This window comes from Coturnix japonica, chromosome Z, assembly GCF_054131305.1.
Source record: "Coturnix japonica strain WE chromosome Z, WE-NBRP24, whole genome shotgun sequence".
In the NCBI taxonomy this organism is placed as follows: Eukaryota; Metazoa; Chordata; class Aves; order Galliformes; family Phasianidae; genus Coturnix; species Coturnix japonica.
The window spans coordinates 73,301,471-73,327,709 of record NC_140702.1 but is presented as its reverse complement, the minus strand read 5'-3'; the positions used below and the strand labels follow the sequence as shown (position 1 = coordinate 73,327,709).

Here is a 26,239-nt window from a genome sequence, read left to right as displayed (position 1 = left end):
CTTTCTGGCATGAGAACCCTGTGCTGTGATGTTGGCTTGCAACAAAGAGCCTCTGAAGAAGCCTGGTGGGGCTGTGCATCCATCCCTTCACTCAGTCTCTACTAAGGAACTGGAGATTTTGTGTTGAGCTTCCCTGGTTTGTTTGGCCCAGAGAAGAAGTGGGGAGAGGATTTCTGGTGGCCTGCACCCCCCCATGTCCTTACAGCCCCTCATGGCCCTACAGCCCATCATGTCCTTACAGCCCCTCATGGCCCTACAGCCCATCATGGCCCTACAGCCCCTCATGGCCCTACAGCTCTTAATGTCCCTAGAGTTCCCTCAAAGATTAACTCTCTCCACAGTCCCTGTCGTTCCTTCCAGAAAACTCACTCTCTTAGTTGGTGTAAGATGACTTTGACTCAGTCCCACATAGACAGGGATGTCCTAGGCTCATAAAATTCCACAAATGCTTTATTTCTATAGAAATCCCTGTGCAAAAAGCCCCTCTGGATGCTGATGAGGCTTGTGTGTCCACCCAGGTGCTTTCCAGGTCCTCGCATCAGGTGGAGAGCTGAAAATCTAAGGAAAACTGTCACAGAATACCGTGGGCTTGTGGTTATGGAAATAGAAGTTGCAAACAGAACCTCTGAGTTTTCCCAAGCAAATAGAAAAGAACCCGATGTGCTTCTGAGCAATGCACCCTCTGGCAGCCCTGAGCTGAAAGCATCGCTAGCTGAGCGCTCACCCTTTGGCTTTCTGCAGAGGGGAGGAAGGTGGATTGTTTTCCAGCAATGAAATTTCCTATTGAAAAATGGAATGCTTCCTCATCGTGCTTGTGAATGGGACGCCCGCGACGCCGAGCACACTGCTTCCAATTACGGGCACTGCAAGGCCAAGCACTGCAGCCAGGCAGGAATGTGTACCTTTTCATATACTCTGAAAAGATAAAACCTTTTTATTTTCCTCAACTCCCCCCCCCCCCCCCCCCCGCCCTTTTTTTTCTTACTTTAAATGTATGTAATGTATTAAAAGCAGGAGAGCAGCCAGCTGAGCTCCCTTTTATTTGTTCTTGTGTTAATATCGAAGGGAAATGTGCCTAGTTGCTCAAATTAGTCCAACTTGCTAGCAAAAAAAAAACTGCTCGCAAGGAATGGGTGCTCATTCTTCCCCTTCACATCGCCTCCAGGGGTGGCTTGAGTTGCCAGAGAAGTGCACTTGGGTTTCCCTGTAATAGCAGGACTGCACACATCTCCTTGGGAATTCTTGGATTTCATTTCTTGGGCATAGTTTCCATATGGAAGGAGATGATACCTTGGAATAGAGTCCTAGAATGTCTTGGTTTGAGACCTGGTTCAGCAGCTGGTTTGCACGCATGCATGTTCCTCTGTGTGCATTGAGCTGGTGGGTGCTATGGGATCAGGCTGCTGCTTCCCCACCCTCTGTACGATCAGAGCTTGTATCACCATCTTCATGTTCATTCCTTTGTCACCTGCAGGTCCTGTGCCCAAGCAGGAGCCCCACTCCCCTGCATGCTGCTCTAGGCCACAAAGCCTGCCCTAAAGCAAGGCAAGGAGCTGCAAGCATGCAGCTATCCAGGGGGAATGAGAATGCAATGATCCCAAATCTGCTGCAGGAGAAGGCCCAGGGCATGCAGTGTAAATGCAGATATTGTGTAATTGCAAAAGGCAGACATTCAGTTGTGTTCTTGAGATACAGGAGGTGATTGTTAGGAGTGAGGAGGGGAGCACCTGGAGGGACTGAGTTAAGGGCAACTACCCATCCCAGCCCTGGTGTTGCTTCATTTTGAAGAGCTACCCTGCATGATTTCCTCATAGAACTGTATACAGGTAATTGGCAAGGGGATTATTTTGGGATAGCATGAGGATGTGTGCCCTGCAGTGGCTCTGTGATGCCTCTCTGCTCTCAGCAGGGATGGGTTTCCTACCAGACAGGCAGTTCTTTGTGAAACATTGATGTTTTCTTCCTGTGGGCAATGGAGGATCTGTAGCAGATTCCACTGAGATATCACTTCCAGAGCATGGGTACTACAGGCAACAGTGCTGAAGGATGTTTTTAATTCAGAAGATTAAGCTTAAGTAGATTAAGGATGGGAGAAAGTGCGGGTAGAGTCAGTAGTGTTCAGTCCAAGGGCAGTTTGAAGTGTAGACTTGCTTGCTGGTGGGGTCAGTGATCTCAGCTGGTTGGTACACCACAGTGGATCCATCTAAAGAGCATATGCTGAGGACCATGGGGTTGGGATCTTGGATGGATCCCACAGCCCAGTAATCACAAGACTGCCTTGAAAAGCAATTTGGTCAGCTGGGGGCCTGGTAGAACATCACATATATGGTGTAGATATATATGGTGAGATGGGCCAGAAAGTCAACAGTGCTACGCCCCAAACTTATTTTTCCTGGGTTTAGGGTTTCCTTGTCTTGTTTAATGACATAAAAGCTGCCCGAGTGTGGGTGCTGAGCTCACATCTGCTCTCTCCTCCAGCTTTCAGCTGCTCTGCTTGAATTATTCATGGCACTGTGCACTCTGCCTGCAGCCCCTGCCATTGCAGCTCACCCTGCAGAGCCCCTCTAAGCAGGGACTGTGGGAACCCGAGCTGTTGGGATGAACTGGACACTGTTTGTTATTTATGCACTATGATTTGGTGGGCTGGCCGAGGCGCAGAGCATTATCACAGCTCTGGATAAAGAGAGAAAACTGCATGCAAACAGCTGTAGCTGCTGCTTGACAAGCCCTGCTGTATAAATAATACTGAGGAGCAGCTCAGCAGGGCTGCAGAAGGGCAGATGCCCTTATAAGTCGAGGCAGAGCTCCAGCCATGGGCATGAAGGGAGGGAGAGGCTGTGCCAAGGCGCTGGCTCAGTGTGATGCTGATGCCACTCACTGCAGGAAGGGCTGGGCAATGCTGTGTGAGCTCCTGGATGTGGTTTTCCTGGGATATTCTGTGTTTGTTTGATGTGCATTTGCTTGCTTCTCAGCTCGTGTTACTGCAGCTCTGGTTGGTGATTGTTTAACCTCTTGCATGTTACAGCGGGGAGCAAGGAGCAGGGTCTGCCTCATCACCCGCACCTGCATGTTTTTTCATGATAATCTGATCCTGCCATGCAAAGAGCCCTGCAGACTGTCCAGAAAGGCACCTGGTGGTCAGGTAGTCCTGCTTGCTTAATCCATATTAAAAGGCAAAGGAGACTCAACGCCTGCTGCTCCCAGAGGGGTTTTAGTGCACATTTGCCCCTCCAGCATCATTGATTTCATCCCAGTGCATTGAGACAACCCAGTCTGCACTTTGGGATGAGGGCTGTGGTGCTGCAGGGTCCCATCCCCATAAGGAGCTCTGACTGGTGCTCAGCAGGGAGCATTCTTCTTTTGCAGTTGTAAAAGGCAAAAAAAAAAAGGCACGTGGGGCCCTGAGCTCCCCATCCCAGCACATGCAATCTATGCACTCTGCTTTGGGTGAAGAAAGCCCAGTTTAGGGCACCTCCTTTTGTGCAGCACCTCAAGGAGGACTGTTGCCTTGCCCTCACCTACAGCACTGCAAGAACACAGTGTAAGTCTGCTTGAACTTACCATAATGCCTCTCTGCATGATGGAAAGAAGGTTTTCTATTAAACCTCAGGGAAATAACCGTCCTTGTTAATGAGCGCGGAAGTAATGAGCCACAGCGGGGTGACTGGAGAGATTTGGGCCATCGCTCTGGAAGGCTGCATTGTTTCTTTAAATTAGAGAAATAATTTAAGCAAAACAAACGAACAAAGAATTTCTGGAAATGAAAGCAGGGTACAGCCGGGATGATTTGCTCTCTTCTGTTTAATGGGAGCAGCGCTGCAAACAATTGCACTGCCGACCTCAGAAATCTATCCATGGTAACTGGTCACGGGAGAGAAACACAGACGGCCTGCCACCAACTTGGGATTCAAGTGAGATTTTCTGTTTTTCCATGGTCGTGGGCCAGTCAGGGACTTTCCATGAGCAGCTCTCGGGACAGAAATCCCCTTCTGCTGTGTGGCAGCCAACACCACTGAACAATGACGGGTCTGAGCCTGCTTTGGGGCTGGCTGTGGCGTCAGTGGGTTTGGTCCCAGCTCTGCAGGCTGGAAACAGATGGGGCCGACCATGGGACTGTGAATGGGCGCTATGGCGCATGTAGTAGATGCTGTAAGGATGGCTGTATCTGCACACGCCTGTACAGGGGTGCCTGCATGGACACATGTTCAGTCCTGGGTTAGTTTGGGATCTGTTCAAGACCTGCATGGGGATGTCCCGTGATCTGTGTGGATCTGAGTCCTATGAAGGGACATCAAGGCACTGCCAGGCTGGAGCTCGTCCAGATGTAAATAACCAGAAACTCTGGGGCCTTGCTTGTCTGTTCCTCAAAAGACATTTTTGGATGGGATCATTGTGCTTTTGTTCTTCCATTAGGCAAGTGAGGAGAGAGCATTGTTTTCTTCCCCTTTTCCATTCCCCTTATAGGGAAAGAAGGAGGACTTGGCCACCCCAAGCCATGCATCTCAGGGGACCTTGGAAAACAAAGGGCTGTGTGGACAGAAGTGCCGTCATCCTGTTCCGTACAGGGGCAAGCACATGGGGTTGGGATGGGTTTCTAAAGCTATAGCACAGCTCGTTTTACAAAACAGGACTGCCCTGAGCCCAACTGGTCTTGTTTTGTCCAGGCTCCGCGGCTGATCCTGCTGAGAGCCCCCGAGATACAGAACTCTATGGGAACTGAGACCACTTGACTGCACTCAGCACCTTTCAGGAGCAGCCCTAGGTAACTATTCTCATTCTCTGCATGGATTGTGGGTGAGATTTGTTCCGCAGACAAGCCGCAGTGATATTTCTTGTCCATTCCATGGATCTATTAATCCATTCTGCTCAGGTCACGGACTGACTGGGGACAGGCTGGGGTTGGATTTGATGGTCTTAGTGGTCATTTCCAACCTTAATGATTCTGCAATTTGTTTGAATCCCATTGGGACTGTTCTTGTGCTGCACCACAGACAGGAACTCTCCTCCTTTGCCCAGAGGCTGGATGGAGCAGAGTTGCTGGAAGCCAGGTGCCAAACTTTCCTGGCGACGTGGATTTTCATTCCCCTAAACGCCGTCACTCTGTAGATGGGTGACTTGACACTACAATAATAACCATTGCTCCAAAGAAATCACAACTGCATCACCTCCCTCCCAAAATAACAAACAGATCTCCTTTACTTCCAGGGAGGGAATTTCTCCATCACCATCCTGGCAGTGGTGGTGGATGGCTGCTCTGCTGAGGAGCTTTGAATTCAATTTGCTGGATTCAAAAAGCTGGAAAAAAGCAGCTACAGGGCTTTATTTTGTAGGATTTTTTGATTGTTTGTTTTTTGTTTCTTTTTCCTACTCCTATCAGAAGTAATAAAAGGCTAAAAATTGTGGAATCATAGAAATCCCAGTGCGGCTTGGGTTTGAAGGGACCTTAAGGATCATAAAATCACAGAGTGGTTGAGTAGGAAGGGATGCTAAAGCTGTCCAGCCCCACCTCCCATCAAATCCAGTGGCCCATCCTACCCAGCTTGCTCCAAGGTAGACAAATGGAAACCATAGAGCGAAGCTGTGCCCTGTTCCACATCCCGGTGTGGTTCCACTGGTGCCATGAGGCCATGCATGAAGCCATGAGCAGGGTTTGCTTCGAGCTTCCTTCTTCCCAAAGCTCGAGATGTGAGCTTGAAAAGCACAGCTCTGACAGCAGAGTTTGAAGAGAACTGAGTGAGAGTGAAGCCAGCAGGACGCTGTGGATGTTACTCTGAAACACTGAGGATGAATGATTTCCTGTAGGGCTGGCTTCCTGAGCATGCTTATATCCCTTATTAAATTCTGCGAGCCGATAAAAGTATCAGCTGGCAGAGGGTTATAATTTTTAACCCTGTCTGTAGGGTTCCTCCACAAAAAGCTGGTTAATAAAAGCTAGCAAGCTAAAACCCTGATCTCAACATCATCTTTTATTCCTGGCATGGCAGTGGGGTGAGGGAATCCCCCATTCTATGGGCTCTGGGCACCCCATGGCACAGACCCCCATTCTCCATACTGCCTGAGGACTTTGACTGGGCTGTTTCCTGCTTGGACAATCTCCATCTCAAATGCTCGATGCGTGGCATTGTGCAGAGAATAAAGAAATAATAACCCATAATTCTTGGAAACTATGGGGAGCTTAGCTTGAGTTTCCAATGAGGAAGGGGATGATGTGCGTTGAAACAGGCTCAGGAAGTGAAAGGGAGGAAAAAGAAGGAGAAATGTGCTCACCCTAAGACTGCAGAAGGGTATTTTTGGATATTTTTCCCATCCTCTCTGCATTTGTGGGGATGAGGTGCTTTCCCAGTGCCTCAACTCAGTGTTTAAACTGCTGCTGTCAAAGCTTTGAGAGTAACTAAAACAAAATGTCACAGGTCAAATGGATCCTGTCCAGTTACTCAGTTTATTGGGAGTGCTGTGTGAATCCTGGGGAAGGAAACAAATGGGCAAACATCCACCACCCTGGCTCTGTATCCCAAATGGGCATCCTAAAGGGCATCCCAGATGGGTGTCTCAAAGGGCATCGCAAATGAGCATCCCAAGTGGGCATCCCAAAGCACGTCCTAAATGGGCATCTCAAAGGGCATTTCAAATGGGCATCCTGTATGGGCATCCCAAGTGGGCATCCCAAATAGGCATCTCAAGTGGGCATCCCAAGTGGGCATCCCAAATGGGCATCTCAAATGAGCATCTCAAAGAGCATCCCAAATAGGCATCTCAAAGAGCATCCTAAAGGGCATCCTAAAGGGCATCCCAAATGAGCACTCCAAATGAGCATCCCAAATGGGCATCTCAAATGGGCATCCCAAATGGGCATCCCAAATTATTATTCCAAGAGGCATCCCAAAGGGCATCCTAAGGGGATATCCCAGATGGGTATCTCAGTGCATGTCCACAGCACTCCTCTCCCTATCGAATGTCCGTGCCAGCACTGCTCCTCACCACAGGTTATTCTTCAATTAGTTGTAATGTGGAAGTAAAGGAAGAGGAAAAAAAAACAACACATCTTCTGGGAGTGATGCCAAGCCAAAGGCACTGAATTATTAAGAGATCCGTATCTGGATAACAGATTTATGCTCTTTAACAGCTTGTAAGAGAAAATAAGATGTTTGCAGGATCAGCCTGGGATCATCCTTGAGAAACAGAGCTCTCTGCCTAAGCTGGTATTGCTTTTATTATTATTATTATTTTAATAACAATAATATTTCCCCCGTGAAGCCATACGTGAGGATATTATTTGTGTAGGAGCTGGGAATGAACACGGAATGATCGGCGTATTTTTTAAAGGCACTTTACAAGTCGCTCAGCATTGGAAAAGGTACAACGATTCATCAGAGCGAGGCTTGGGGATGAAATAATTAGAAATCACACAGCCGTGGCAAAAGAAGATTAGCGCTAAAATTAGAAGCCATAAAGTTGTTTTTGGATGGTGCTGGAATCCAGGCAGGCTGATTGTGGTGTTCCTTAGGAAGATGCAAGGCAAGAGGTGCGGATGGTCTGCGTTTGGCTATGTTGAGGTGGAAGTTCTATGATTGGTGCTGAGTGGGATGGGAAATAGTTTCCAGGGTGATCCTTAGGGAATGGAAGAGGATCAACATGTGAGCAGGAGCAGCAGCAGCCTTTAGAGGAGGTGGATCTGCTGCTTTGCTCTTCCTCATGCTCCCCATGGATGCAGGTGCCTTGGGGGTGCTCCTCCTCCTGCTCCAGGATCTCAGTGCCCTAATGTTGCAGCTGGGTGGGATGGGTATGTATGGTGAGTCCGATGGTAATGTCAGAAAGAGCTCCTTGTGCACCAGGGATGTCCTCTGTCTGTCCTGCAGGATGGATTGCATCTCGGAAGCAGGACCTGTGTGTATTCCCAGCTGCACATCTGCAGGTGGAAATGCAGCCTCACTGTGCTGCCTTGATTAACACCTGTGCTAATTGGGCCCATTGCCCAGGTGTTGCGGGCAGGTGGGATGGAGCTTGCCAAGGTCACCTGCTAACCCTGGCCTGAGACAAAGAAATTCTTAATCTAAGGGGGATATTAATCTCTTAAAATAAAAGGAGAGCTGCTGGGAATTTGAGTTTTAAATGGATCTGCTCTGCGAAGTGTGCCAGCAAAAGGCAAACAGTGTGGGGCTGTAGGGCAGGAAGCATCTCTGGTCTTTGCAGAGTGTTGTTCCTTTCCAAAGGAACCACGACTTGTTGTGTCTTGCTAGAAAAAAAAACCCTGAAATGGTTGGGCAGAGGCCCTAAATGGCAGGAAGTGCTTTTTCATCAAAGGTGTAATTAAAGCAAGGGACTCTCTGCCCACAGGATGTTGCGGATGCCAAAAGTAAAAGTGGCTCCAAGAAGTGATGGGAGAAACTTGAGGGCTAAGCATCCATTGAGGGCTCTTAGCATGGTGCTGCAGATGGGCTTCCCCCTAAATCTGAGCAAGAATCCTAGTAGAGATCCAGGAGGACACGAGGCAGTATCTCCCAGATGAAGGCCAATAGTTGGGTTCTTGTGCTGTGTCACTGAGAGAGTGGAGTTTCTGGGTGAGAATCCTGAGCTCTGTGGGATGTGCTGTCTAAATACAGAACAACCTGGTGAAGGTGAAGGCATTTAGAGGTTTCTTTCTGGCTCTCATGTACCACCCCATGCAACCACAGCTACAGTGCAGGAATGCAGGACAGCTCCCAGCCAAGGCTGTGGACGCAGCATCAGAGCCTCAGGAAAGTCCAGCAGCAGGACTTTACTAATTCCAGCTGTGATATCAAACAGAGCTGTACGTGGTCTGATGGAGCACCTTTCATATTCAGTGCATTTCAAAGCACTTTGCAGAGTAAGAAGGAGAATGGAGCCCACGGAGCAGTCATTATGTGCCTGACAATAGCAAGAGATGTTGGCCAGGATGATGGGCTGATCTGTGCTCTCCATTTTTGCTCTCCAGTGAGTGTTGGTTGGACAAGAGCTGGCTGCAATTATCCCTCATCCCAGTGCTTCATGGCTGGGATTTTCCCCCCGTACTGGGGGAAAATGGAGTTAAACAGGAGGGTTTTTTTGTTCTGACCTCCAAAATACAAGCCATTGGGATAACTCAGCTTCCCAAAAGCAGCATCTGATCATGTTTTGGGTTTGCCTGGTCCTAGGGATCTACAAAGGTCCTTCCCTTGGAGATGTGCTCTCCTGACTGGCTCAGTTTCCCTGCTCTTCTTTTATGTCTGGGGAAATGGAGTTGGGGAAACATCTTGTGACCCACATGAGAATCCCTCAGTGCAGCTGGGCAGGGACCTCTCAGATCATGGTCTGCTCCACTCCTCCTGTGGTCACAGCTTCTCCAAGGCCCGCACATGACTTCAGCTCTGTAATTTTAGTGAAGCCAGAATAGCATTGCCACAGCTGCAGGAGCAGATCTCATCATTCTAAAACCATTTCTGTGGCTGGGAAATGTTTCTTGTGCCTTGCAAAGGGACTAAGAGGTTAATTGCTTTTTTTTTTTTTTTCTTTTTTTTCTTTTTTTTCTTTTTTGGAAAAGAGGAAACAAGTGTACCCACCCCACCCTAGCACAAATCTGTCAGCCCAGGGCTGGGAGAAGGAAGCAGCCGGGGGAGGGATGGGCTGGGGGCATGGGTGGGGGCTTGGCTGGCTTCCCATGCGCTGCTGCACTGGGCTATATTTGGAGCCTGGGCTGCAATGTTGGCTGCATATCCCTGGACAGTTGTGATGAGTTATCCCTCCAAGGGGATAGAGTGAAAAACAAACAAACATAAGATCTGCAGTGAAGCCTGGTTTTGAGTTGGAGATTGAGATCTTGTGAGGATGGAGATCTCCAACCTTGCCCCTTGTTGTCGGGTCCTTTATCACGCCAGCTCCCTGCTGACCAAGTGGGCCAAATGGCTGCAGCCCAGGTTGCCATTGTGTTGGTGTTGGGTTGGCATTCAGCTGACACTGAGTTGGCACTGGACTGGCAGTGTATAGACACTGAGTTGGCATTGGGTTGGTAGTGGATTGACATTGAGTCAGCATTGGGTTGGCAGTGGACTGGCATTGGGTCAGCACTGTATAGACATTGGATTGGCATTGAGTTGGCTTTGTGTTGGCATTGCACTGGTACTGGGTTGGCTGCATCCCCTCAACCCTGAGAAGAAAGGAGAATGGGAACTCCCCTTGGAGTGTGGGCTCCCCTTTCTGTTTCCATTCTGTTGAGCTCAGACTGATGTGGATGCAGGCTGATGTCATCACAGGATTTCCTGCTGCAGGAAACCTGGTGACCGCACTCTGAAGGTGGTCAGGACTGAAGCTGATGGTGATGTTGTCCTTGCAGTGTTTGTGTGAGATGAATTTGCACCCTCACCCCCTTCACCAGGAGATGCTGGTGTAGCAGGCACAGGAGAGAATGGAAGATGTGCAGTCCCAACGCTTGCTCATGGAGAGCATCTGATGGGGCTCTACTGATGTCCTCCACCTTGGCCACTGTGGGAGTGAGTTTCACCATCATCATTCCCTCCCCCTGCTCTCCCTGTCCCCATTGCAGACATATTTGTTTAAGTGGCTTTCATTAACTTGCATTTCCCCATGTGAAGGTTTGGTTTCTGTCCTTCTGCAGTTGTCCCTGCCATGCAGCAGTTTCCCTTCGGTCATGGTATGTTTTCCCCTGCTCTGTGGAACAGTTTTAAGACGCTGTAAGGAAATGGTTTCTGTGTGAGCCTCGTTCCACACACTCCATTGATTATTAGGTGTGATTTCCCTGATCCCTGCCTGTATCTGTGAGTGAGCCAGAGGGGCATAGTGATGGCTTGGATTTATCTCCCCCAGTGACAAGATAGATAACACCGGAGTGGCGTGGCTACAGGTGTTATCATTTGGGTGTCTTCTCAAGAGTGAAGGTTAATGTCTTGCCACTACTGATCCATCACTGCATTATCTGGAGGATTTATATCTCTTCTTGCGCCTTTCCAGCAGCAGTGCTTTCTCTTTGCTGGGGCTGAGATCTATGTATCTGCTCCCTGGTGCCACTGAGTCCTTGTTCTCTGAATTCCATGTGCTGTGTTGTATTGGGAATCATTTCTGCTTGCTGCTCCACAGCTTCACCCTTTCCCAGCAGAGGACTGAGGGATGGATGGAGATAAGCCCAGCAGACAGACCTCTGCCCAAAGAGAGGCTGTGCATTTACCAAGCCCCAGTGTCTATGACTGTTGCATCCAGTTGGAGGCAGAAACCTCATGCTCATTTTTGGGGCTTCTTTTGTCTCTAAGGTTGCCCCGCTCTGTTCAGACAGGGCAGAGAGCTGGGACCACGCAAACCCATCCATTACTGCTTCACTCACCAGAAATGCACGTGCATTGGGCAGATGGAAGCAAGGCAAGACAAGCCCTGGTCCCGCCTGCCAAAAAAATCCACCCAAAAATGAGAGCAGCAGAGTGGCAGGGAGCAAGGAGGGGCTCTCATCTGGAAATGAGATCTCTCTCTTTTTTTTTTTTTTCCCTTTTTCTTTTTTTCTTTTTTTTTTTTTTCCAAAATGCAATAAATCCATCAAATTAAAATAAAAAGGCAAGTAACACGAGTGACAGTTGTACAGCATCAGATAACAGCACATCCTGAATTCCAGTGGGATAGGAAATACGGAGCAGAAATCACTCAGGTGCTCTTAGATAGCGATAAGGAAAGCAATTCCCATTTACAGGCAGGAATAAAATAAGAAGCCCTGATAAACCCTCCGCGACTCGATGGATTAGGGCTCTGCCTGTGCAAATTCATTACGGGCGTGCAAAAGAATGGAGATCTCCAAGCTAAACTGACTGCAAACATTTATCCGGAGAAGAGCTGGTTCACACAGAAAAGATTTCTTTCCGGGGAAAGGGGGGATCTGCTGGCAAGCTGTGTCCCTGCTTGTCACTTGTTATGCAAAGAAGCCTCTCCTGTTTGTAAATCAGGAGGGATGGGTTAGTGCTGAATGCTGCTCCAGCATCAGGGTCCTTTGCACGTGGTGTATGGGGTGCTGTTGGCTTCAAGAAAGCTTTTGGTAGGACCTGTGCCAGTCCTTATTAGAGAGGGGATTGTCATTTGCTCTGATATTTTCAGAGCCTTTTATAAATTTCTTGTTACTCATTATGTTCTGCTTTATTTGCTCTGTCTCTATAGGAGAGACTTTGTACTTGGGTCCCATGGCACGTTCTGCACTGTCCTTGTCTCCAGCTCAAGTCTTTTGGCCCATTGGGAGCCACCAGTATGGCTTGGTGATACAGCACAACCTGCATTCCAGCCTGTGGTTGTCTGGAATGGTTGCAGGTGGCTGTAGAAGTGCTTCCAATGGAGTGCAGGGACTGGAATGCCACCCAGCACCTTTTGTTCTGGCAATTAAGTCAGTCTGGTTGCTAATTGTGGACATAGAGCTGGTAGGAACCTCGAAGAGTGAAGGAAACCTTGATATTCCCTTCAGTGGTGTTGAGCTAATGTTAGATGAAAAAAAAAAAAAAGAAAAGGAAAAATGAAGAAGAACCCACGCATAAAAACCACAAATGAAATGCTGTCTATTAGTTTTGTCCCTGGGAAGGAGGTTTTGGTTTCTCCTTGGGAAACAAAGCTCTGGAGGTGAAAACTCGACCCTACAGCCCATAAACCTCCCATCACTCAGGCAGGCTGTGAGCGCTTTGGGTTGGATCCGCCCCCTGAAGGATGCACAAGGGATGTTGTACATCCATACATCCATCCATACATAAATCCATAAGTGGGTTGTAGGACACAAAACTGCTCTGGGCTGTAGGAAAGCACGTTCACAGCACTTTCCTTATTGCTCAGTGCCACATATCTCAGCACCTTCCCCACCACAAGCAGCAGAGGTGCTGGCACTGATTTTGGCTCTGGGGGACTTAGCATTGCTTTATTGTCTTTATTGCCTTTAGGAATCCATTCAGCTTGATAACCTCTGTATGAGACCACATGAGGGGCATTTTGCATCTCCATTTTTCCCTCTGCACTTCTGCAGCTCTGGGCTCTTGTAGCGCTCCAGAGTGATTCTGCTAATGGGATCTGACCTGATGGCTTTGCATATTTTAAGTAAATTAAACACAGCTGCTCAGAAAATCCAGTAACCTTAACAGCACCACGGCTCCGTTGTCTGCATTGTAATTATGGTGGCAACTGCCTGGAAGTTCTACTTTCTGGTTTATTTTTAAATAACTTCTGAGCTACCCTTTGATCAGCAGCTCCATCCCAGAGACCTTCCTGTCCTCTCTGCCTTGTGCTGGGGTTAACCCTTCCACCTCAGGCTCCTTCTTCAGGCAGTCTCACGTGCAATTGCGGTAATGATGCACTGCGGATGTTCGTGGCTCCTGTCTTGATACGTGCTGCTGTTTTGAGCTGGAGGGGATTCTGGGAGGAGGATTTTAAGGCAGAGCTTATGGGTCGTGTATTATGCAGACATCCCATGATTGTGCCTCTTGAAATGGACCACTTTCTCTATGGCTTAAACCAAAATCATGAGTTCTTCCTCATAGGGATGGGATTTATGTCACAGCAACAGCAGGAGGAGTTGGTTCTATGGTTTTATGTAGGAGCAAAACTGGGATCGTCATTAGATGTCCCTCATCCACCCATGAGTGGAACCTATGCCTGCAGGAGCAGATGATCAGCACACTCCCTCCCTTCATTAAGAACTCCCTACAGGTTCTGAATGGGATGGAGGAAGCCCAGACCCATGGAAACAACTTAGGCTCCATCGGAGCCTGCAAAGAGCTCAAAGAGCTGTATTTTAGATGTGGCCCACCACACATTGCAGAGCTCGAGGTCTCCATCTGCACTCAAGGCCACATTGTGTTTGCTTCTGGCTACCCCACATTGGGCCAAAAGTGAGAGCCGGTGCACGGCACCTCCAAGGGCACTCCTAATAAAGCTGGCTGCTAGCTTGCTTGGCAGCCTGGTTCCTTGTCCATCAGGCTGGATGGGGCTGGCAGCAGCCTGCTCTGCTCCCCACCTGCTGTCTGCAGCGAGGCAGCAGTGTCTGTGCCGCCCACTGGGTCTGGGTGAAAGCTCTGAGTGCGTGTGATTGGGGCTGTAAAGTTTATGAGATTCTGTGCTTTATGGTAAATTTTAAATGGGCTTTGCAATCCAGGGTACATTAGAGTTTTTAAGGGAAAGTCAGTGTGATGTGTTGCAGAGCGCAAGGTGGTAATTTCCCCTCTTATATTGATGCTATCAACAGTAAAAAATGAAGCAGCTGCTTCTCAGAGGATTGGATTTTTAATGCATTCGATTTATATAATCTGTAGACTGTTATTTATTACGTGGGGCTTTTCCCCCTTCTGTTTCTCCTGCTGGCTTGTGCTCTCCCTCTGTTATTATATCAGTGCAGCGTGATCTTATCTCTCACTTTCCATCTGCAGATCCCACAGCCCTTTCCTAACATGGCCAGCTCCATTATTTCCATTTGTTTTATTTTTTTTCAACCCAGGAAGGGGAGAAGAGCCATTATTTAATCGCTGTCAGGAACCTCCAGCGCTAAGGCTGAGCTGGGGGGGCTGCACTCTTATTTGTAACAGATAATCTTCTGTTGCAGACAGTGGGAGTTTGGTCAGTGTGGAGCCTGGAGGGTTGTTTGACCCTGAAGGAGGTGCTGATATGGCTCTGCAGACATTAAGGATTGCGCTGACTCTGTCCCCATCGACTGCAGTAAGAGCTGAGGCAGCCAGCACTCATGTAGGTCATGATTCAGCTGCTAGACATGTGTCTAGCTTTACCCTCAGGCACACTGCGTGGCTGCCAGCTGTCAATGAGCAGGCATGCAGGTCCGGAGCCATACCTGTCAAAACCACACGCAGGTCTTGGATAGCTGAGAAAGTGTAATGCAGTGATGGGAACCTGTGTTTCATCAACTAAATCCAGCACTCCCATGTGGGCACTCCAGCTCAGAGGTCTTAATCTGGAGTGAATCCCACCCAGTGGGTCAGGTGCAGGTTTCGTAGAGCCATTAAGACTGAAAAAGACCAATGAGATCGAGTTCAACCCCAGCTCATCCCCACCATTAAGGTTGGAAAAGACCTCCAGGATCATCGACTCCAAGAGTTAAGGTCACCCTCTAGGATGACCACTTGATAATGCTGCCCATGAAGACCATCTTGACTATAGGCTGTGCCTATGGCTCGTGCTGCTGGCTGTTGTCCTGCAGGGGGATAAATGGGGGTTGCTGGCTTCTCAGGGCTGCAGCATAGTTCCACTCTATGGGGTCCAACCTTAAGAGCAGAGCTCAGGTTTGTGTTTCCTCCAGACACATCCCCATCACCAGGCTGCTCAGGAATGCTCCTTACCAGCCCCATATCTCACCCCAGGATGGAGAAATCATTGTGCTAAGACTCCCCTACCAGCATGTATGGGTGAGGAGCAGGGTCACCAGTGAGCTGATGTGGCATTTTGGTGGTACATTCCAGGAAAGTTATTGGAAACGTGGTGTCATGTCCAGGATGGTGTTTTCTGTCCCTCTAAGAACCACCCCAAGAAGCCAAAACAGACCTTGTGGCAGCAAAGAAAGCTGTAGGAAGCCTGTTTGCTGGAGTGCTGCCCAAAATAAGTACGGTGGCACTCATCCATGGTGACAATGACCTGCACTGAGCTCTTTGCCCCCTTGCAGATCACTTTGGGCTGATTGGCAGCAAATGAGCCATTAGTCATCAGTGGTGGTGGTTACTCATCAGCTAATGATCTAACCTGGGGCTGGGGGAAGGAAGGAGGTCACATTGAAGGTCAGAGCAGCTGGGTGCTTTCAAAGCAGATGGACTTGTTAGCTGCAGATAAGGCCTTCTCTGGGGCTGGTCATGGCCCTGCAGCCCACATTGCTGTGGTCACTGGGCCATCTGCAGTGTGTTATGAAAGTCACCTGTGTTCTCTGCTTTGTTTGCTGCCTAAATATCCTTGTATTGACAGCCTGAGCTGCAGGACAAGGAGATGTGCCACCTGTTGCAAAGATTATCACTTGTGGCTTTTCTCTGCTCCTTGAGTGCATGCACCCTGCAATTATCTTCCCTGTTGTTAAATTGGTTGTGGTGGTCAGAGCCCCTGGATTCCATGTCCTGGCACAAACCCCTGAATATTGAACTGATTTGGAAAGTGTTGTTAATGCTTTCCTATGAGTGAGAATCCCATAAAGGCTCAAGGGTGGATGCAACCTCAGCCTTATAGGAAGAGGATCATAGAATCATTAAGGTTGGAGAAGACCTCTAAGATCCCAAGGTCCAAACCCATCCCTAACCATACCGTGCCCACTGACCACATCCCCAGGTGCCACATCTCCTCAGTTCCTGAACACCTCCAGGGTTGGGGACTCCATCACGTCCCTGGGCAGCTGTACCACTGCATCTCTGCTCTTTCAGAGATTAAGTTTTTCCCAGTATCCAGCTTGAACCTCACCTGGCACAACCTGAGGCTGTGAGGATTCCCATTCTCTTGCTTTTATCATGAGACCCCAGTAAACCTGTGCTGGGGCTGCCTGGAGTAGATGAAGTGTTTGAGTGATGGAGCCAGCGTGGAGCTGCTCGGGGACCTGGGGAAGCTGAGCCCAGCTGACCCGTGATAACACTTGTCTCTGAGCATTTGTGTCAGTCTTCTCATGTGAGATTTACCAAATGGGAATGCACGGCATTTGCTCTGCCCTTGTCAAACACAGTGAATCCGGAGATTGCACAAAAGCAGTGGCTGTTCTCTCACTTGGAGTGACTGTTGGATGACTGCGTGCTTCTAAGGCTTGGTGGAGAAATCCCCTTGTCCTTGCAGCCTTAAGGGCTCAGTGGGAAGCCCTTGACCCCTGTGTCCCTTAATAGAACTGCAGAATCGTGAAGGTTGGAGAAGCCCTCCAAGATCCTCAGCCCAACCCCACCATGCCCACTGACCGTGTCTCCATGTGCCACATCTTCATAGCTCCATCCAAACTATGTTTTTCCCTCAGATGAGAGGACTGAGGCCTAATGTTGGCCATGCTGAGGTCATGGTGGTCTCATTCATCCCCTGGGCTGGGGCTCAGAGCGGTACCTCTGGGTGATGGTGTGTCTGTGGGAGGACACAGATGGGTGATCATCCCCCAGGGGATGAGGCCATAACACTGGGCTGTCTGCAGGGGTGGGTGAATGGGATCCATTTCCCTCTCCATCTCCCATCTGTCCTTAGAGATGCATTACAGCGATGGCCATGGTGTTGCTAGGTGATTTTGTGTCTCAGCCCTGTCCTGGAGCTCAAAGTGGAAGAGAAGGCTTGAAGGGAGACCTTATTGCTCTCTACAGCTCCCTGAAAGGAGGTTGTGGTGAGGTGGGGGTCTGCTCCGAGGTAACAGTGATAGGATGGGGGGTGATTGCCTTAAGCTGCTCCAGGGGGATATCAGGTGTGATGTTCAGAACAATTTCTCCTCCAAAGAGTGGTGATGCAGTGGCACAGACTGCTCAGGGTCATGGTAGGGTCCCCATCCCTGGAGGTGTTTGAGACCTGTAGAGATGTGGTACTTGGGGATGTGATCAGTGGGCATGGTGGGTTGGGGATTTTGGAGGTCTTCTCCAACCTTAATGATTCTGTCAGGAAAGGGGACATGGCTGAGCTGGCCATGGGTTGCTGGCAGGAGGACCATGAGCCTGGCAGGAGCTTTTGCAGGGCACAACTTCATATCCAGAAGTGCAGTTTGGGATCTGATGGAAGTTTTGTGATTGTTTCCCTTCCCTTCCCTTCCTTTCCCTTCCCTAACCAGGGACCTCTGCAGGAGCTGAATCTGTGCTGTCTGATGGATCAGCAGAAATCAGCTCCAGCAAGGACGCAATCCCCTCCCATTACAAATGACAGAAGTGCTAATTGCCTCTTTGTAAATCTACACAAGATGCACTCATGAATATGTGCTGCCGGAAAGAGCAGGCAGCAGGGTCACTGCAGCCACACACAAGTGTGATGAACAGTGTTTGGTAATGCTCTGAGTGCTTTTGACTGTCGTCCTGCTTGGCCCTGCTGCAGCCTGGGCTCTGAGTGACATCTCAAGGTCCTCTCCAGAGCTGTTATCCACAGCTGTCATGAAGGAGCTGGGTGTTTGCCTACTGGTCTCCAGCAGGAAGAAAGGGATGTTTTTTGTTTGTTCTTTTTTGTGATCTGAACTGATTCAGAAATGTCACATCTGGATCCCAGTGCTGCTGACCTGAGCTGTCTTGCACTGCACCCAGTGGGATGCTCTGCTGCATGCTGGCTGAGCTCATAGTGGGGCTCCTCTGTTGTGGAGCAAACTTTTGTGTTCACCAGTGCTGCCTTACACATATTTCAGATGTTTAGTGCTGGGTAATCTATGTACCTGCACTGCTTCTGTACCACAAGGATGTGTGCGGTGTTGGGAGTGGTGGATGGGCCCTGGGGAGATGCAGACTTTAAGCTGAGTGTGAGCTTTGTAGAGCAAGGAGACATAGACAGATGAGACTGGGCTCTTCTTTAGACAAGTATCAGTGCAGAGGACCCTTATGTAGGCATTCTGAGCCTGGTGACATCTGGCCTGGCTCTGACATCCACCCTAGAGCCCTCTGCTCCCCACACCCTCCCAGCAGAGCTGCCTGGGAGCCACACTTCATTCCCACAACCTCTAATCAGTGCCTGGAGCAGAGACCCAACTCCCCTGCAGCTCCCACACCTCCCACTCCCTCCTCTGTAATCAGCAGGAAAATACCTCAGCTGCTTTCCCAGGGGCAGCTGTAAACAAGGAGCTGGGAAGGCTGGGCATGAGCTGTGCTCCAGGGCTGCACACCGGGATGGGGTCAACACGGGTATGGAGCATGGGTGCATGATTATGGTGTATGTGATAGGGTCCTCCTCACTCGCAGTAGCTGGGGTTTGGTCCCTGTAGCTGGAAGCAGCTCTAACAGTCCCGGAGTGATTCAGCATATGAAACATCTGCTTGCAGCCTGCTTAGCAGTAAACAATTGGCTGCTCAGCACATTGGACTTGGATGGTGCTTGGTAGTTCTGGTAACACTCTGCATTCTTGCATAGACTTCCTTTGTGTTGGTTCTGCCTGGGCCGTACTAATTGGTGACGTTTCTCCTGCAGTTCTGTTCCCTTTTGCCTTTTTTCCCACTGTCACACATGGGACACAACCTGATGGGGTTGTGTTAGGGGTACTAAGAGGGCTCCTGAATAGCCTCCCTGCAGCCATTCTGAACCACCCTAGAGGTAGCTTTACTTGTAGAGCATGAGACCAGAAGGATAACACAGAATGGCCAGGTGCTTTGATAGAAATGTGCCAGGGTAATTATCTGCAGGACGAGAAAATGTTTAATTTGGTACTGAAATGTATTTGCTTTGTTAATGGGTGGATTGCACTTAACATCCTTGTCCTGGGTCCTCTGTGTTATTGAACAGGGGCAGGAAAAAGGAGACTTATTGTGGGCCAGCCATCACTTTCTGTCTCACCATGGAGGGGACAGCTGCAGGGATGCCTGCAGTGACCACCAAAGCCTAATGTGCCTAATGCTGCCCCAGAGATAGAAAGTGATGCTCTGAGATGCCAGCACTGCCCATTGCTCTACCCGTTTGACTTCTGCTCCCCGAGATGTGCCAGCATAAGACAAAACTTGCTGGTTTTGGTGCCCATGCCGTAATGTCATTACTTTTGCAGATGTGCACAATGGCATTCGTGGTCACACACACAAAATACTTTCCTAAGGAAAACACATCTGGCTGCAAGTGACTCTGCAGTGCTTCCCTCCAGACCCTGAGGTGAAATGGAAGGGGAGCAAAAGCAGCAGAGTTGCTCCCCACTGTCGCATTGCTCAGCCATCAGAGTGCCTGTTCCTGCTGCTCTCAGCACCGTGCTGGACCCCTGGGTACTGTTTGCCTGAATAGGGCCATGAGTGTTTAAGCAGTATTGCTTGGAATGGCTGTTTTATCCCATGCATCCGAGATCTCAGCCCATCAGACGTGAAGCGGGTCAGGACTCTCATGCCATTGTGTGCATTATAGCGAGCAGAACAGAGCATGCTTGATAAAAAGCGAGGACTTGAAAGAAACGCTTCTGTAGCCCTCCACCTTTCAAGTCACACAATGCATCAAAGACCCCTCGTGCAGACTTTGAAAGGGGCAGAAGGCATTACCTAATGTTTGGAGAAAAATGAATAATATCGCATCCCAAGTGCCTGGAAACTAATTTAGGAGTGCACATTGCACTCTGCTGGATTCACTCCCCAGAAGAGTTGTGAACAAAAGAGTTTTTTTAGAAAAATTGTGTTGGGAGACCAATTTTTCTGCCTGGAAATGCCCCCCCCCCCCCCCTTTTTTTTTTTATATACTCTTTCCTGGTAAGAGTTCCTTATGAAAAGATGAGATGCAGAGAGCGCTGCAAACACTGTCAGAACAGACCCTGCTCAAGAGTCTGTCCCCCCACTTCAGGTGCTCACATCTCTTGCTTTAGGTCCACATCTCTCCTGCACTGAGGACTCCACATCTGGACGCAGTACTCCAGGTGAGCTGTCACAGTGCAGAGCAGAGATTCTTCACCCAGAGGGTGGTGAGACCCCATCACTGCTGCACAGAGCTATGGGTGCCCCATCCCCTGGGGATACCTGAGGCTGTGGATGGGTCCTGGGCAGCCTGTGGTGGGGGAGCAGCCAGCCCGTGGCAGGGGTAGGGCTGAAGGGGGTTTCAAATGTCCTTCCAACCCAACCATTCTATGGTTCTACCGTTGAATGTAGTCCCTTCCAACCCAACCAATTTATGGCTCTGTGATCTGTAAGGTCCCTTCCAATCCAACTGTTCTATGAATCTATGGTCTTCAAGGTCTCTTCCAACTCAACCATTCTATAATTCTGTGACACAGAGCAGGGGCAGTGGGTGGCAGGGGGGACATCCATCCCACTGAGACTTGTTGTATTGGGACCTGGGGTGTCTCTGAGGCATCTCAGGGGCAGTGCAAGATGGAAGTTCATCTCCACTGCCTGCTCTGCCGCAGGGTTTTCCCTGAAGAACTTGGGGGAATTGTCTGTGAAAGATGTCACAGAGTGAGAAGCCGAGATGCAGGCAGGGCTCAGGAGATCATTATCTCCCCATCAGCACAGCTGCCTACAGCCCCTGTCCATGGCCAGAGCAGGGAGGGCTGCTGTCCCCCTGTGCCCACATCACCCCCACCATCTTTCCTTGTCACATCGCAGTTTATTTTTACCATCTGTGGAGACGTAGTTAAATTTTAGTGCTCTCTTATCTGCTTCTCCCCCAGGCCACAATTAACGGAGGCCGGGAGGCAGGCAGAGCACTCGAGCTGTATTTACACAAAGAAGGGATGATAATGGGACAAGGGGACAGCAGGACAAGCAGGTGGGCAGTGACATCTCAAAGGGGGTTCAGTCCTGGGGGAGCTCAGCTCTGTGTCCACATGAATCACCCAAACCTTTCCCATGCTTCCATCCCATTGAACTCCTATGGTCAGGGTGAGAGGGGGGATTTGGGGTGGTTGTATGAGGAGCTGTAAGCTCATCAGATGGGGCTGAGGGAGAGAGGGCCCTTCAGAAAATGGTGCTTGCCCTCTCCAGGGCCCAACAGTCCTCTGGTTATTTAGCATTTCTCCAGTGCATCCCTAATGAGCAGGGGATGCTCTGCCACTGGCTTGCAGTGCTGATGCCCCCGGGCACAAAACCCAGCTGGGAGCTGAGGCAGGAGCAGGGGATGGCATGCTGCTTCCCAGCCCTTCCACTGCAATCTTCCCAGCTGTGCTGCACTGAGGGCTCCAGGTGAGATTGGCTGAGACCACCAGGACCCTCTTGGGCACTGCTGAACAGCAGCAGCCCAACCCCAGGGTCATTGCCTGAGGAATAACACTGCATAGGGAGGTCTGTGCCCTGCCTTTGTATAATACTTCAGCATCCAGGGACTTCATAGCCTTGTGCTTGGGTTTTATGTTCAGTAGTATATACTGGCAGTACTATATACACTAGCATATGCAGGCAGTGAAATAGGGAAAACTATGAAGTTCCTCTTGGAAACTTCAGCATCTCAAATGCTTTTGGGGTTGTCATCCATCCTTTTCTGAGCTGCAGCCCCCACCAGTCTGCTGGTTCCTCTGATGTCAGAGTAGCTCTATACAAGATGTGCTGTAGGTAGAAGCAAAGGGAAGATGGTTTGTTGAGGCAGCTCACTTGGGAAACTGGCACTATGGGAACTTTCTGGTCTTGGGGTGACTTCTGCTAATGAGTTATTTGAACTGGGCTTCTTGGCATGTTCGTGTGAAGGTATCTACTGGGGCACGTGTTGTGCCAGCTGATAGGCTGTGTCATTGCAGAGACAATGTCAATGCTTGCTGCCCACTGCTTAGGGATGGCTACAGACCACACCAGACTCAGGGGAGCTTTTCCACTGACTGAAACTGGCTCCATCCCTGAGGAAGAAGATGTGACACAACCTCTTCATAACAGTTTATTCTTGGTGACAAGTGCACCTTCCCTGGTGACCTCTCACACCGTGGAATAGAGTGAATGGGATGCCATTTCCCTCTGAGGCAGGCCAGCAGCAGGGCTGTCAGAGCCAAGAAGCTTGCACACCATCCTCCCTACGGTTCGGTACTAATTCAGAAGGCTTCAGAACCCTGTCAGCTCCCATTTGGGGCTGCCACTGTGAAGGAACAACGTGCTGAGAAGGTCAGTCTCTACACTGGATTTGCTGTAATATGTGCTGAAATCCCTCTGATGGCAGCAGAATAGTGGGGATCCATCCATCCATCCATCCATCCGTTCGTCCATCCATCCATCTGTCCATCCATCTATTCACCCATCCACCCCTCTATCCATTTAACCATCTACATACACATCCACCTACTACACCCATCCATCCTTCCATCCATCCATCCATCCATCCATCCATCCATCCATCCATCCATCCATCCATCCATCCATCCATCCATCCATTCACCCATCCACTCCTCTATCCAATTATCCATCTACATACACATCCACCTACTACACCCTTCCTTCCTTCCTTCCTTCCTTCCTTCCTTCCTTCCTTCCTTCCTTCCTTCCTTCCTTCCTTCCTTCCTTCCTTCCTTCCTTCCTTCCTTCCTTCCTTCCTTCCTTCCTTCCTTCCTTCCTTCCTTCCTTCCTTCCTTCCTTCCTTCCTTCCTTCCTTCCTTCCTTCCTTCCTTCCTTCCTTCCTTCCTTCCTTCCTTCCTTCCTTCCTTCCTTCCTTCCTTCCTTCCTTCCTTCCTTCCTTCCTTCCTTCCTTCCTTCCTTCCTTCCTTCCTTCCTTCCTTCCTTCCTTCCTTCCTTCCTTCCTTCCTTCCTTCCTTCCTTCCTTCCTTCCTTCCTTCCTTCCTTCCTTCCTTCCTTCCTTCCTTCCTTCCTTCCTTCCTTCCTTCCTTCCTTCCTTCCTTCCTTCCTTCCTTCCTTCCTTCCTTCCTTCCTTCCTTCCTTCCTTCCTTTCTTCCTTCCTCCCTCCCTCCCTCCCTCCCTCCCTCCCTCCCTCCCATCCTTTCACCCATCCATTCATCCATCAGTCCCTCTGTCCATCCACTCATCTGTCTGTCTGTTTACCAGTCAATTATCTATCTACCTAAATATTTCTACTCAGCTGGTTTCCAGACCATGGTTGAGAGGTTTCCTTCCATGAGCGTGGGCACATCTCTCCTCTGTTCTCAACAGATGTAGATGGTAGAGCATCCACTGATTTCCACAGTGCAAGGCAAAGCTTGATTTGCTTGTGTCCTGTCAGCATTTCATTTAAAATATAACCAGCTCCTGAGTTCTGATGAGAATTTTTCTTACTGTGGAAAAAAGCCAACCAACCCAACTGACATCTCAGTTTATCCTGGTGAAGTAGAGATAAGACAACAGCCTCCATTTTGTTTCACCGATGTTGTTATTCACGCCTGATGCCTCTTTACTGTAAATCTGGCATAACTGCTTCCACTTTGGTGACAGCGTTCAGTCAGGTGATGGGAAGGTGGTTTGAAAGTGGCTGCATCTCTTCTGGTTGTCTGAGTGCTGATTGCTGCAAAAACAAACAGGTGGGGTAAGCAGGGGTCTGCAGTTGGTGCTGTGTTGCCTACCAGGACCCCATCCATTGGATAGGATATACTGGATAGTGCTCTGCAAGCAAAATTATTTCTTTTGACCTGTCATTAAGGACGTTCATGAAATGGGGTGAGAGGTGGCAGTGATGTGTGCTTTGTGAGCTTAACGGCCCATTTTGTGTTTGTCTGGGTGGTGCGGGAGCAGTAAAGAGCCCCGTGCTAGTGTCTGTTATGATAAGTGAGATTTGGAAGAGGTTTTCTGTCTGATAGTCCATCTAAAGCTGTGGGGAAATGCCATTCTAAAGGCTGTTAAAACACAATTGCTCACTGATTTACACAGTCAAGGAGTGCCTCTTTAGTACGAGATGTACGCCGAATAAAAGCAGCTCAAGTGGTGCTTTTAATAAATAGATAATGGAATGGCATTTCATCTCCTGCTTTCATCCATTATGTTGGTGGAAGGTAGCGTATCCCTCTGACAGATTCCACGATAGCAGAACCCAAAGTCAGAGCTCTCTCTTTGTATCCCTCTGAAGCAAATCGTGTGCTGCCAAAAGGATTGAGGGCTCTGCCAAGCTGTGGTGACCATGCGAGGTGACACGGGGAGAACCAGCTGGGACGGCACCAAGATCCACTCCAGCCCTGGTTAGGTTTGGTTAGGAGGGAGGGTTGGTGGCTCTGCCAGCAGCTCTCTCCATGCCCTTGGGCTTGCCAGGAAGCTCCATGTGGCCACAGCTGGCCGCCAGCATAGGAAAGAAACGGGCCATGTTGGGAGGCAGGAAACAGGCCATTTATCCTGCCATGCTCATCCTTGCTTGCTCATTGTTTCCGTCAAAAAGCCAGCACTTCGCAGCTCCATGAATGAACCCAGTGTTATGCCTCCAAAAACAACTCGGCTGCTGAAAAATAAGAGCTGCTGTCGTCTCCGGTCTGCTCTGCTCTGCTGTTTTTCCCCATTTTTTAGGAGAGAAGCATTTTAGCTCCTCTCCTGATGCAGTTCAGCAGCTGGGAATGAGGTGAGCTTGCGCTGCGTCCATAGCCAGCTCTCAAAGTGCTGGCTGTGAACGAAGGGCAATGAGAACAATTACCAACCAGAGGGAAAAATCATCGGGGGAAAAGGTAGGTGAGGGAATGAAGGCAAGCAGGGGCAGAGAAAGGGGATAGTGACCAAATGGGCATCCAGGGAAAGCCCCTGGGTGCTTCTCATCACCCCATCTTGTAGCACAGTGATGAAGGAAGCCATGCCCATGAGAAAAGGCTTTTACAACTGCTTTCATCAGTGAATATTCCATATTCCAAAGCCTGCAATAAGGGTCAGATGTTGTATGGGAGTGGCAAAGAGCTATGAATTAGCAGGCAGATGTGAGATTTGGAAGGGAAACGAAGCCTTCTTCTCTGGGGTTCGTAACAGTGCTGAGCTATTAGGGATGAGAGCACCTTCCTGGAAGCCCAACAGGGGCTGGGGCTGTTGAAGACTGTTATGGCCCCTGGATCTGAGCTCACACTGCAATGCCAGGCTGCCAGGGCTCTTCCCATTCCTGCTGGCCTCATCCGTGATGCTTTGCTCCAGGGAGTGCTGCCAGCCAGCTCAGAGAGGGTCTTTGAAGCTCTGCCCAGGGTAGGGCAGAAACCAAGGAAAGAGCAGAGATTTTGTAGAGCCAGCTGGCTGGGCCACTTGGTGCTCCCACAGAGGCTGGGGAGGTGGCATGCTGCAGAGGAGGGCTGCAAAAGAGGGCAGAGAAGCAGTGAGGCAGTGGGTGCTGCAGGCATGAAGCAGCAGAGCAGAAGAGAACCCATTGGGTCACTGCAGCCTAGAGATCTAAAGTCCAGGAACATCACCCACCCCGACCTGTGAGACTGCTTACCCTGGGAATCCTCTTTTGGGGGCAAAGTGTCATAGAACCATGGAATCACAGAATCATTAAGGTTGGCTGAGACCTCCAAAGTCACCAAGTCCAACCCCAACCCATCCCCACCATGCTCACCCAGCACCCAGGAGGAGATCAGACAGCCATCATGTTGCTGCCCTGCTCCTGTAAAGCCCTCAGTTGCCTTTTCGTTTATCTGCTGGCTTTGTCCATTCCCATCATCTGGTGGTGGAGGAGTTTTTCAGTAAGCAGGCCCAGAGAGCAACAAGGCCATGAGATAAGCACCACCACTGCAGGCAGATTCATTACCTGCTCCAGTCTGAACCAGGAGAGTGGTGAGCCTGCTTTGCTTCACCTTTTTGTTAAGAAAAAAAATG

General features: G+C 49.6%; 1 protein-coding gene across 4 annotated transcripts in view; it reads left to right on the top strand.

Annotated features, from left to right (window-relative positions):
• The window catches only part of ZBTB7C (zinc finger and BTB domain containing 7C), a 93,887-nt gene that overhangs the window by 27,278 nt on the left and 40,370 nt on the right, over window positions 1-26,239 (top strand). For 2 of the 4 annotated variants that reach the window (XM_015848221.3, XM_085529296.1), the window contains exon 2: window positions 4,665-4,762. The exons of the other annotated variants lie outside the window; for them this stretch is intronic. The gene's annotated coding sequence lies outside the window, so the exon portion shown is untranslated. The remainder of the gene's footprint in view (window positions 1-4,664; window positions 4,763-26,239) is intronic. 4 annotated transcript variants of the gene reach the window in all.